Below are 14,741 nucleotides of genomic sequence, written 5' to 3' on the forward strand. Positions count from 1 at the left end.
CAAAACAAAATTTCACACTATCTGTGACTGAAGGCTTTTAAGTGTTAATTTTTGCAATTAACTGTTCTCTTAGAAATTGAAATACACTGCAAGAATTACACTATCAAGTAATTCTGTGCAATCAGTGAGGTATGTTTTTGTGTTTTACATACATGCAGACCTCTGAAATGCTCAGTTTATTTTGAAGTCTTCCACTAAAATTCATATGGATATGAATAATTTTCAATCTAATTTTATTTCCTCTGGTACTGTAAAATATTTCCAATTAAGAAGTGGTATTCATTCTGATGCCACACAGTGCTCAGAAATCTCACATTTTCTAAAGATGCCAAAGTAGTCTGTATGATCCATTTTCAGTTTTTTCATGATTACAGAGCCTCCTTCTGTTTAAAAACCTCACAGACCTAGTATAGCATAAGCATCAGTAAAAAAGAAATAGATATTTTTTATGCAAAGAATCATTTATGGATCTTTTGTAGGCATATAGATCCAATATCTTCCAGGGAGAGACACAATCCCCATAATATCCTCATGTGTACAGTTTTGCATTTTATGCTTGGATTTAGCTGACAGATGTGTAAAGTCACAAATAACTATATGACTCCCTACTGACTTCACAGCTGTACTGTAGGAGCTGAAGCTTGTGAATTACTGCAGGGACGGTCAGCAAGAAGCTACACAATATTCCCTGTATCCATGAGTAAGGAACTTGTTTGAAATATGAGCTTGAAGTATGCATACAAAACAAATTGTTTATGAAACATTCTTTTTAAGGTATAATATTTAGTTTAAAAATGGTTAAGGTATAATATTTAGTTTAAAAATGGTCATAAAATTTTTAGTGATTCTTGCTATGACTATTATGGAATTTAGAGCATCAAATTAGCATAAATATGTTTTCTCTTATTTGTTTCAGGTTTTTTTCTTAATGGCTTATGTGTCTTTTAAGTATAATATTCCACATACTTAATTTGAAGTTAAATGGTGTATGAATTTCATTTGAATTATGCTAAGTAATTGCATATGTGTATGTTTTAAAATTCCTGTTTACTCAGAACTGCATATAACCAATAATAACTGAAATTAATCCAAAATTAAGTTGATGGAAATGGTTTGAATTTTGCTTTATGACTAAAGTGAACTTTAGAAATGTTGTATACCACTTATTCTTCCTGTCTTTTGCATTGTATCTGATTTTTGCACATGAGAAAGTAGGAAACCTTTCCTCATGTGCTTCTCATTTGGGAAGAAAAAGTAGAGAACAAAGAAAAGGTAGAGAAAAGGACACTCATCTGGTGTCTACAAAAATTACAAGTAATTTTTGTACCACGCCCTGTTCCCACCAACAGCCTCTGGTAACCATCATTCTTCTTTCTAAGTTTAACTTTTAAAATTTCTCATATACTTGGGTATTTGCATTTATCATCCTGGGCCTAGTTTATTTCACTTAATATAATGTCCTCAAGGTTTATCCATGCTGTCACAAATAACAGGATTTTATTTATTTTTATGACTGAACAGTATTCCATTATGTATGTATACCATGTTTTCTTTATTCATTCATTGATAGACAGTTAAATTGATTCCATATCTTTGCTGTTAAAAATAATGCTGCAGTACACATGGGAGTGAAGATATCTTCAATATACTAATTTCATTTCCCTTAGATATACAACTGGTAGTGACATTGCTGGATCATATAATAGTGATACTTTTAGTGTTTTAGTAACCCCCATACTATTTTTCAAAATGGGTGTGCTAATTTACATTCCCACCAAAACTGCTCAAGGGTTTACTTTTCTCTACATCCTCACTAACATTTGTTATCTATCTATCTATCTATCATCTATCTATCTATCTATCTGTCTATGTATCTATCACTACCATTTTAACAGTTCTGAGGTGATTTCTCATTGGGGATTTAATTTGCATTTACCTGATGACTAAAGATGTTGAGGATTTCTTCATGTATCTGTGAGTGATTAATATGTGTTCTTTTGAGAAATATCTAGTCACATCTTTTGCCCAGTTTTAAAATCAGGTTGTTTTCTTACTATTGAGTTTCTTGTATATTTTAAATATTAACCTCTTATCAAATGTATGTTGTGCAGATATTTTCTCTCATTCTGTGCCTTGTCTCTTCACTCTTTTGATTCTGGTGTGCAGAAGCTTTTTAGGTTGATGCAAACTCATTTGTCTATTATTGATTTTGTTGTTTGTGAGTTCTGTTTCCTATTCAAAAATATCATTGCTCAGATCAATTGCATGGAGTTTTTCCTTTTGTTTTCTTCTAGTAGTTTTACAATTTTAGGTCTTATGTTTAAGCCTTTAAGGCATTTTGAATAGATTTTTGTTTTTGATGTGAAAAGAATGTCTAGTAGTATTCTTTCACATGTGAATATCCAGCAGTAGCAACATTTATTGAAGATATTGTCCTTTCTCTATTGTGTGTTCTCATCAATGTATTGTAAATCAATTGATTATAAATTTATGAATTTATTTCTGCAGTTTCTATTCTGTTCCATTGGTTTATGTGTCTCTTTTTATGCCACTACCAGGCTATTTTGGTTTCCGTAGCTTTGTAGTGTATTTTGAAGTCAGGTAGTGTGATGTTCCTGCTTTGCTTATTTCACTGAAGATTGCTATTTATAGTCTTTCATGGTTCCATATGAATTTGGGGATATTTATTCAATTTCTGTGAAAAATGACACTGGAATATTGATAGGGTTTGTATTGAATTTGTAGATCCTTTGGGGCACTATGGACACTTTTACAATATTCCAATCCATTAATGTGGGATAACTTGCCATTTATCTGAGTCTTCTTCAATTTTGTTCATTTACGTTTTATAGTTTTCAGTATACAGGTCTTTCACTTTTTTGGTTGTTTTTTTCCTAAGTATGTTATTTATTTTTTCATAGGTATTTTAGCTGGTATTGATTATTTGATTGTTTTTGAGGGGGTGGTTGTTAGTTTATAGAAACACTACTGATTTGGGGATGTTAATGTTTATCCTGCAATTTTACCAGATTTGTGTATTAGTTCTAAAAATTTTTTAGTGTAATCTTTAGTGTATTTTATATGTAATTATGTCACCTGAAAACAAGGACTATTTAACGTTTTCCTTTCCAATTTAATGCCTTTTATTTCTTTTACTTTCATGATTTCTTTGACTAGGACTTCTATTACTATGTCAAATGGAATTGGCAGAGTAGGCATCTCTGTCTTGTTCCTGGTCTTAGAGGAAACACTTTCAACTTTTCAACAGTTCCATGTTACCTGTGAGTTTCTTGAAGATGACCTTTGTTATGTTGAGGTATGTTTCTTCTATACATAATATTAGCCTTTTTATCATGAAATAATGGTAAATTTTGTCAAATTCTTTCTCCTCAGCTATTAAGATGATCATATGACTTTTATATTTCATTTTGTTAATATGGTATATCCCATTTATAGATTTGATTATGTTAAAATATCTTTGCATCACTGGGTTAAATCCCATGTGGTCATAGTGAATGATCCTTTTAATGTGCTGTTAAATTTGGTTTGCTAGTGTTTTGTTGAGGAATTTTTCATCCATTTTAGGGATATTGGCCTGTACTTTTATTTCTTGTAATGTCCATGTCTCGTTTTGATATTAGGATAATTCTGGCCTTGTAAAAAAGTTTTGAATTATTCCCTCTTCAGTTTTTTAAAAGAGATTGAGAATGATTGGTATTAGTTCTTCTTTAGCTTTTGGTAAAATTCAGCAGTGAAGTAATTGGGTCCTGGACCATTTTTAATGAGAGACCTTTTATTACTGATTAAATCTTTTCTTGATAGTTTCTGTTCAGATTTTCTATATCTTTTCAGTTCAGTCTTATTAGATTGTATGTATCAAGAAATTTATCCATTTTCTCTAGATTATCCAATTTGTTGGCATTTAGTTACTCATAATAGTCTCATAATCTTTTGTATTTCTATGGTATATAATGTCACCTCTTTCATTCCTGATTTTGTTTAAGTCTTCTTTCTTTCATTCTTAGTTTAGCTGAACTATTTTTGATGTTTACCTTTTTAAAAAACCATTTCTTAATGTCATTGATATTATCTGTTGTTTTTCTAGTATCTGTTTTTTATTTCTACTTTGATATTTATGATTTTTTAAATTATGCCAATTTTGTACTTTTTCTTTTGTTAAAAAAGTTGTTTATTTAAGATCTTTCACCTCTGTGAAAGATATTCTCTCTGAAAATCTGTCTCTGGGTATTGAAGTCCCCTACTATTATTGAATTGTACTCTGTCTCCCTTTTCTATTAATATTTTGTTTATATTTTTAGGTGTTCTGTGTTAGGTGCATATATATGTACAACTGGATAACTTCGCTCACAAATTCACTTCTTTATCATTATATAATTACCTATTTGGGTTTGGAATCCCTGAGCTACATGTTTATTGCTGTAAACGTCCCTCTTTGAAATGCTTTTTCTGCATCCCACAAGTTTTGGTATGTTGTATTTCTATTTTCATTACTTTTAAGATATTTTAAATTTCTCTTTTAATTTATTCATTGATATATTGGTTGTTCAGGAGCATGTTGTTTAATTTTTATGAATTTGTGAATTCATCAAAATTCCTCGTTATTGATTTCTAGTTTTGTAACATTGTGGTTTAAAAAATACTAGATATGATTTCAATCTTCTTGAATTTGTTAAGACTTATTTTCTTACCTATGATCTCTCCTGGAGAATATTTTTTGTGTGCTTGAGATACTTGTATTCTTCTGCTCTTGAGTGAATGTTCTGTATTTGTTTATCATGTTCATTTGTTCTATAGTCTAGTTTAAATATGATGATGTCCCCTCATTATCTTCTCTCTGAAAATCTGTCTCTGGGTACTGAAGTCCCCTACTATTATTGAATTGTACACTGTCTCTACTTTCTATTAATATTTATATTTTAGGTGTTCTGATGTTAGCTTTGTGTGTGTGTGTGTGTGTGTGTGTGTGTGTGTGTGTATTTACAACTGGATAACTTCCTGATGAATTGACCTCTTTATTACTATATAATTACCTATTTGGGGTTGGAAAATCTGAGTAAAACCCTTCTTAGACTTAGAAGAGACTTGGCTTGTTACCAGCTCTGTCTCAACAGGGAAATATTGATGTCTATATGTCATTTTCATTATTGGGATGTTAAAAGGGGGTAAATATTTACATTAACTTGGCCTGGTTGAATTTTGCACCAGTTGGAATTCCAGAAAACAGAGTCAACTGATGATGTATATAACAAGCATATGTGCTGTATAAATGGAGGATGATTATATACTAAATTTAGCTTAGAGTAAGAATTAAATTGGAAGTTCTAACTTTCTAACCAAAATTCAACAATATAGATCATTGAACAACCACCTTAAGGAAATTTTGAGTTTGAATGGAAGATACACCTTTGCTAAATTATTCTTTAAAGGTAGAGAAAAAAGTATCAAACAGAAAATATGAAAATATGTGATTTAAAATAAAAAGGACATTTATTTTATACACAGAAATAAATAAATCATGTAGATACAAACACACAAAGATCTAAATGAACTGAGCTACATACCACATGTATATATAGTAGTAGGAAGACGTAGTATCATAAGTATCATACATATACGCATTGCAACAAAATGTAAAAAAAAAAAACCAAGATGTTCTTGAAGAAGAATAAGGTAGCATGATATATGCTATTGAATATTAACATACATTATCATTACAAATTACAAAATGTTTAAGACAGTGTAGAAGAGCTCCAGGCATATAAATTAACAATGAAAAGTAATAGAGAAAGACATAGGTATATTACCATTTGATGACCTATTTAATAGTGATGCTGGGTCAATTGATTTTTATAGAACTTAAAAGAAAACCAAGTCTCAATGACTTCTTTCATGCAAAAATATAAATTCTACGTTGAATAATAATCTGTGTATTAAAAATCTATGTGTGTAAAATCACATTACTTGGAAAGTTAAAGGTAGTCTTTTGGGTTGGCTAGGGAACAATAATCAATGTGAATAATATGGATAAGAAAAGCTTCTTTTGGAGATTAAATCTTTCATGTTTTTTGAAAAAGCTAAGATGCTAAAGAGCTAAAAATAATTGATTAGAATATGAGAGACACTATTAACCAAGAACACCACACTGGTGCTAGTGAAGAAGTCTATGGAAGTTGATTGTTTTCAAGTCTGGTAGTGGACTTGGAGTCACTGTATGGTGGCTTATAGTCAAGAAGGAAAGATATATGTGAAGTGAGAAGAGTAATATCATCAGAACACATAAAGACAAATTAAAATCTGTTTCTCACTGTCTCTACCGTTGATATGACAGATGATCAGCAGGAGAAGTACATACTCCTCGAGCTGGATCTATCTGCACATGCACCTGTCCCAGGAAGCTGAAGTGGGAGATCTGATGAGCTGTGGAGGACTGAACTAAAGCCTTTGGCTTTTGCTCTATACCAATCAGGTGCGCCTCCAGATAAACTACAAGATGTGCAAGTGTCTGCTTACTTGGACTAATAGTCATAGCTTAATAGCTTTACTTCTGCCTTACAAACCTAATTGAAAACTAAATGGGAAAAGTCTTATTGCCAACCTAAACACAGAAAGGAGTAAAGAGGAAAAAAGTAAGTATGAACTATGAAAGTAATGAAGTTAACTAAACAAAATCTCCTGTTTCTCAAAAGACAATACAAAAATTGAAAATACATGCCAAAGCCTGCACAATATATTTGCAGTACACACATTCATGCAGATTAAGAGTTAGAATATAAATGTTCATATATATATATATAAATGCTGAAAGAAGAATCGACAATCAATATGATGAAATAATTGATAGATCAGAAGTTGAAAAATCAGGAAATGTTTGAACATATAGTCAACCTTATAATATCAAGTTAATATGCTTTGGAAATGTATGTGGTAACCTCAATTCCATGTGATTGGTTGAAATTAAATAGTCGGATGAAATCAGATGTGTGCATATGTGGAACAGGATACCTCAAAAACTGGTAAGTGAGAAATCAATTAAAATATGCACTGAGAGAAAATTGGGGCAATATCTAGGAAAGTAAAATATTGTCATAACTTTTGGTCCAGCATTTCTGTTCCTGGTTATATGCCATATAGAAATCATCACCCTTGTACCAAAGTAGACTTGTACAATATATGTATCATTTGTAATTAAAACATTAGAAAAGAACAATCCTCTGAAGAATAGAAAAGTCGTGCCCTACTTGTGTAAGAAATTTTTATGAAATTCCAATATATTTGTGGACATATCAACATGAATTATTAAACATAATATTAAGCAGAAATACATAAGAATAGAGAGAATAGGTTATCCATATAAGAAAAACAAAAATGAAATTAAAAGCTATTATACCATATATTTACAAAACTTACATTATTGTGTATCTAGTAACTAAACAAAAAATCCAATAAAAAAGATACATTTAAATCTCTATATGACTGAGCTAGAATCAGGAATCCAGTTCCTGAGCTGATTAGGAATCCATAGTAATTTATTTTTAATTTGTAAAATATAATTTGTAGTTCTTTGGGGAGATACAAATGATTGATACATTAGTATTTATGCTCTTTTTAATGTTGGATATAAATCAGCCTTCCTTCTGTCATTGAACAGCCATGGAAAGCTTGCATAAGCAGTGACTAACGTCCTTGGACAAATTGCATAAATCCATTTCTTTAAAATTAAATTCAGTCTCAAGATAAAGAGGTAAATTTTGTGTAACCATTTATTCAGTGAATTAACCATTCAAACACACACCCCTACCTCCAACTTATCTTCTACTCCCACTCAAACAAAAGAAGGGGAAGGAATAACATACTAGTGCTGGATTTTAGATTCATTTTCCTTATGTATTTGCATGCATCAGCACCTCTGAAGGGCTTACTATAAAATATATACTGTTGGGTCCCAATCCTAGACTTTCTAATTCAATAGATCTGACATGAAATGACTTGCATTTCTAATAAGTTCCAGATGATGCCCATTCTCCTGGAAATGGAAAGTTTAAGGTAGTGTTTTGGGTTGGCTAGGGAACAAGAATCAATAATATGGATAAGAAGAGTTTATCCATTCTCCTGACCTGGAGGCCACTCTATGACTGCCACTACATGACAGCCAGGCCAGCAGCATGAGCAACATGAAAAGCACCATAAGCTTATTAGAAATGCAGGATGTCCGGCTCCAACCCACATCTGCTAAATCCAAATCCACATGTTTTGTGTCATTTATAATATAACAATGCTTTTTAAAAATAGTTTTCTTTTAGAATAGTTTTCTACTTACAGAAAAATTGTGAAAATAGTACAAAGAGCTCCTATATATTTCACACTGTTTCCCTATCTCATGTATACTTGTCATAATTATTGAACCCATACTGATATGGTATTAATCCATTTCACAACTCATTCAAATTTCCTTAGATTGTATTTAATATTCTTTTTAGAGTCTTTTCAAGGATACCATGAGATCCAACATGATGTTAGGATACAGTATTGTATTGAGTAGTCAAGTCACAGGCTCTTCTTGGCTGTGACTATTACTCACATTTTCCCTGATTTTGACCACCTTACAATTTAAAGAAGTAGTGATCAGGTATTTTGTACTACGTCCTTCACTTGGGCTTTGCTTGATGCTTGTCTCCTGAGAAAACTGGGGATATGCATTTTGGGGAGGAAGGCCACAGAGATAGAGTGACATTCTTTTCACATCAATGCTACAAACTATCAAAAGGGCTTATCACTGTTGATACTAACTTTGATCACCTGGCTAAGATATTATTTGTTAGAGTTTCAACTTTAAAGTTACTCTTTGTTTTTTGTTTTCATAAAGTGCTCTTTGAAATGAAGTCACTCTGTGCAGCTGACATTTAAAAAGTAGGAGATTATCATGATGGCAGAGTATCTGTATAAATTATGTGCAATTCTTTTATTTTCAGAGTTTCGAATTATAGCATTTCTATAAATCTTATTACTAATGGCTCCATAAATTGTGCACAACTGATAGGTATTAGTGCACACTTTAAAGCATGTGGACATAAGCTGTATTTGAAAAATAATTCAGATTGAAGATCTACCTGTTTTAAAGTGAATCTTAATTGGAAAGTAATGATGCCTCCTAGTAATTTACTACTTTAGCTAAACCTACAATATCAGCCGTAGCGCAGAAAATATTAGAGCTACAATTTATACAGTTCAATATCATCTGCCAAGGCCCACCTGGACTGCATCTGCAAAACCAGCTGTGGTTTCTTTGCTCTCACAATTCATGTCAGGGTTTTTCAGCCAATGCATCATTGGTTTTGAATTTTATAGTGTTCGTCTCTCAATCCTCCACCCCTCTAGTTTCTAACTGATAAAGAATAATTAGGTGAGGTTTAAACTATCAGGGCTATTCAGGGTTTGTGCAGAATAGGAAGGTTTCTTCCAGGTTACAGCACAATTTGAAGAGCCTGGCAAGAAATATCCAATATTAGCAAGTAGAAAAGCAGCTTGAGTATGAGGATAGAACCACCCACGATATATAGTACATGGAAAAACTGTAGAAGATAACTTACCTACCTTGTTATTGATCCATCAGAAAAATTTCGTAAAGCATGCTTTCTGCTTTTGACTCAATGTAACCTCACAAATAGTATATTAATACATATGCATTATTTTTTTCCAGATAAAAACTGCAGTGAGAAATAAGCATCCTCTTCATCCAATTGAGAGGACTGAGGAATTCCTGTGTGGCTTGAAGGTAATACAAAGCAAAATAAAAGGAATTAAGTAAAGAGATAAAGCCATAATCCATACTGTAAAATATAACTGACATCATCAAAGTTCTTCAGAATATTTAATAATTTATACTAGTAATAACTGGGTGAAACCAAGAAACTGGTCATAACATTTGAAAGTAATATAATTTTTAGTGTTAAATTTAAATTATTTGTTACCACCTTGATATATGATTGTGATAAATTATTTAGTAAATATAAATTATAAATAAATGTGTTAGAAAAATAAAATTATATAAAAATGTATATTATTAAAAATGAAATTTAAGAATAATTTATTATAATCAAAGTAACACACTTAAAACATTCACTAATTAATAAAATATACTTCGCATACCAGTCATTCTAGTTCTACCTCTGCCTCCAAAACAAGATTCATCAAACATAAGAATGAGATACATGTGGTGGGAAAGTCAGTATGAGAATGCAATGGAGGTATATAATTACATTAAAACACAGACATAAACTGTGCTAGTTCTAAAACTCAGTTATCAACAGGAAGATAATATCCCTATGTAAATGGTTCAAGAATAGAATTAAAATAAAAAATAGGTACATATACACACACACATCCCAAATACAAGTTAAATCTTTGTTACTTTTTCAAATACCCAAAGGTGCCTGAATTACTAACATAAATTTTAATAAACCCTCAGTGGAGGAAGATTCCTTTATCTCAGAGTCAACAAATTCCCATTAATACGGGGTTCTCTCATTTAAACATCAGAAATTGGTTAGAAAATCAGATATTTTTCTTGAAAATTTGAACCAGGAGTCTATTCCTTCAAATCAGCAAAAACATTTTCATGGTCTTTGTATCTTATTCCATATAACAAACCATCTTTTAATACTATATTTGAAGAAAAATTTAAAAATTTACACTATCTTAGATCAGAAAAATATACAAAAAATAAGATTGTAGAAAATTCTACAAATAAAAATGCTACATAAAAAATTATAATTCATGTTTTTTACATTTTTATTGTAAAATATATAATAAGAAATTTGCCATTTTAACCTTTGAAGTGCACAATTCAGTGGCATTAATTGTATTTACAGTTTTGTGCAGCAATCACCACTATTTTCAAAAATTTTCATCACTCCGAACAGAACCTCTGTCATTAAGCAACAACTCCCTATATTTTTTTCTTACTCCACCCCAAAAAACTCTAACCTAAATTTTGTCTATAGGAATGTCCCTGTTCTAAATATTTTATATAAGAGGAATCAAACAACATTTACTCTTTTGTGTCTGGCTAATTTCACTTTGCATGATATTTAAAAGCTTTATCCTTATTGTGACATGTATCAGAACTTCATTCTTTCTTATGGCTCAATTATATTCCACAATATGCAAACATGCCACATTTTGTTTATCAACTCATCTGATGATAGACACACTTGGGTTATTTCCTCCTTTTGGCTATTGTGAATAATTCTCCTATAAACATTAACATTTGGATACTAAATTAAATTGCTAGCTCATATAGTAATTCTGTTTAACATTTTAAGGTATCACCAAACTGTCTTCCACAGCAGCTGCATCATTTTTACATGCTGACATGACATGTCATTGTGATTTTGATTTGTGATGGCCTAATAATTAATGGTTTTGAACAACTTTTCATGTGTTCATTATCCATGTGCATATGTTTAGCAAAATGCCTATTCAAGTTCTTTACCTGTTTTTAATTGGGTTTTTTTTTTTTGTAGACTTATAGGTTTTTAATGTCTTGATATAAATCTCTTACAAGATACATACTTCACAGTACGTTATCTCATTGTACAAATGAGTCATTATTTCACTCTCTTAATAATATGTTTTATTAACCAAAGGTTTTAATATTTTTTAAACTTGTACTGTGATATGATATACCCTGTGATTAACAACTTTATTACTTAAAAAAGTTAATTTTAAAAAAATTACTGCATATTTTTGCCCTTATTGTTCACTTCCTACTTCATGAACACCAATTATCTGTTTGACAGATTGTCATTTTCCATGCTTCATACTAATTTTTTCTTTTTCTTTAAGATGTAAAGTTAGGTTATAAATTTGAGATTTTTCTTCTTTTTAAAAGTTCAGGTGTTTACAGTTAAAATGTATCTCTAAATACTGGTTTTACTATGTTCCATATGATTTCATACGTGGTGTTTTTACTTTCATTTCTCACAAGGTATTTTCTGATATTTTCTAATTTCCCTTGTGCTTTATTCTTTGATCCATTTATTTAAAAGTTTGTCATTTAATTTTCATATGAGTTTTTCAGTGTTTTTCTGTTACTAATTTCTAGTTACTCTGTATTCAGAAGAAAAACAGATGATTGTAATATTTCAATCTCCTTAAATTTGTTAAGGTTTGTTTGATAATTTAATTTACGGTATATACTGAAGAATATTCTGTGTAACTCACTCTACTAGAACTTCCATTCTATGTTGAATACATAAATGTGTCTTCTGGGTTGGGAGGAATAGTTTGTGTATATATCTGTTAGGTCTAGTTGGTTTATTATATCATTCAAGTCCTATATTTTCTCATTGATTTTCTGTCTGTTCATTTCATTATTAAGAGACATCCAGATGCTCTTCTGGTTACTGTTTTCATGGACGATCTTTTATTATTTTACTTTTAGGCTCTTTGTGTCTTGGCATCTAAAGTAGGTTTCTTGTACTTGTCAGAAAGGAACTATTTAACATTTATCCATTTGTTACATGTTTGTTGTATATATTTTTGTTTCTCAATTTTTTCATTTCATTTTTGTAGTATACCCCTTTGATTCCATCATTTCTTTCATGTGTATTTTACTTTATTAGTGGTTACCTTGGGGATTATATTAAGACCTTAAATTCATTATTTTTTATTTTTTTAGTTTTACTTTTTTTATACTTAAATTCTTGTGCAGAATGTGCATAGTGGTTTGCTGCATCTATCACCCTGTCATCTACATTAGGTATTTCTCCTTCCCCAATCCCTATTTATCCTTCCCCAATCCCCTCACCCCCTAACCCCTGACAGGCCCCCATGTGTAATGTTCCCCTCACTGTGTCCATGTGTTTTCATTGTTCAACACCCACCTATGAGTGAGAAAATGCAGTGTTTGGTTTTCTGTTCTTGTGTCAGTTTGCTGAGAATGATGGTTTCCAGCTTCATGCATGTCTCTGCAAATGACATGAACTCATCCTTTTTTATAGCTGCATACTACTCCCTGGTGTGTATGTGCCACATTTTCTTTATCCAGTCTATCTTTGATGGGCATTTGAGTTGGTTCCAAGTCTCTGCTACTGTAATCAGTACCACAATAAACATGTGTGCATGTGTGTTTATAATAGAATGATTTTTTAAAATATTTTTTATTGCATTTTAGGTTTTGGCATACATGTGAAGAACATGCAGGATTGTTCCAGAAGTACACACATGGCAGTGTGGTTTGCTGCCTTCCTCCCCTTCACCTATATCTGGTATTTCTCCCCACGTTATCCCTCCCCAACTCCCCACCCGCCACTGTCCCTACCCTATTTCCCCTCCAACAGACCCCAGTGTATGATGCTCCCCTCCCTGTGTCCATGTGTTCTCATTGTTCAGCACCCACCTATGAGTGAGAACATGTGGTGTGATTTTATGTTCTTGTGTCAGTTTGCTGAGAATGATGGTTTCCAGATTCATACATGTCCCTACAAAGGACAGGAACTCATTGTTTTTTATGGCTGCATAGTATTCCATGGTGTATATGTGCCACATTTTCCCTGTTCAGTCTATTATCGATGGGCATGTGGGTTGGTTCCAAGTCTTTGCTATTGTAAACAGTGCTTCAATGAACATTCGTGTGCATGTGTTTATATAATAGAACAATTTATAATCCTTTGGACATATATCCAGTAATGGGATTGCTGGGTCAAATGGAATTTCTATTTCTAGATCCTTGAGGAATTGCCACACTGTCTTCCACAATGGTTGAACTAATTAATTTACATTCCTACCAACAGTGTAAAAGTGTTCCTATTTCTCCACATCCTTTCCAGCATCTCGTCTCCAGATTTTTTAATGATCGCCATTCTAACTGGCGTGAGATGGTATCTCAATGTAGTTTTGATTTGCATTTCTCTAATGACCAGTGATGATGAGCATTTTTTCATGTGTTTCTTGGCCTCATGTACGTCTTCTTTTGCATATTGTCTGTTCATATCCTTCACCCACTTTTGAATGGGCTTGTTTTTTTCTTGTAAATCTGTTTTAGTTCTTTGTAGGTTGTGGATATCAGCCCTTTGTCAGATGGGGAGATTGCAAAATTTTTTTCCCATTCTGTTGGTTGCCAATTCAATCTAATGACTTTCTTTTGCTGTGCAGAAGCTGTGGAGTTTGATTATGTCCCATTTGTCTATTTTGGCTTTTGTTGCCAATGATTTTGGTATTTTAGTCATGACGTCCTTGCCTATGCCTATGTCCTGAATGGTATTGCCTAGGTTTTCTTCTAGGGTTTTTATGGTAGTAGGTCTTCTGTTTAAGTCTTTATTCCATCTGGAGTTAATTTTAGTGTAAGGTATCAGGAACAGGTCCAGTTTCTACTTTCTGCACATGGCTAGCCAGTTTTCCCAACACCATTTATTAAACAGGGAATCCTTTCCCCATTGCTTGTTTTTGTCAGGTTTGTCAACAATCAGATGGTTGTAGATGTGTGGTGTTGCCTCCAAGGCTTGTGTTCTGTTCCATTGGTCTATATCTCTGTTTTGGTACCAGTACCATGCTGTTTTGATTACTGTAGCCTTGTAGTATAGTTTGAAGTCAGGTAGCCTGATGCCTCCCGCTTTGTTCTTTTTGCTTAGAATTGACTTGGCTATGCGGGCTCTCTTTTGAATCCATATGAAGTTTAAGGTGGTTTTTTCCAGTTCTGTGAAGAAGGTCATTGGTAGCTT

General features: G+C 32.0%; 1 long non-coding RNA gene across 1 annotated transcript in view; it reads left to right on the forward strand.

Moving 5' to 3' along the window:
- Positions 1-14,741, forward strand: part of LOC105712377 (uncharacterized) — a 43,237-nt gene that overhangs the window by 11,046 nt on the left and 17,450 nt on the right. Inside the window, exons 3-6 of the long non-coding RNA XR_001106308.2 lie at positions 3,178-3,316; positions 4,320-4,486; positions 6,350-6,487; positions 9,719-9,793. This is a non-coding gene — a long non-coding RNA (uncharacterized LOC105712377). The remainder of the gene's footprint in view (positions 1-3,177; positions 3,317-4,319; positions 4,487-6,349; positions 6,488-9,718; positions 9,794-14,741) is intronic.

The sequence above is a fragment of the Aotus nancymaae genome, unplaced genomic scaffold (genome assembly GCF_030222135.1).
Source record: "Aotus nancymaae isolate 86718 unplaced genomic scaffold, 86718_ANA_hifiasm-v0.15.2.pri h1tg000048l, whole genome shotgun sequence".
NCBI lineage: Eukaryota > Metazoa > Chordata > Mammalia > Primates > Aotidae > Aotus > Aotus nancymaae.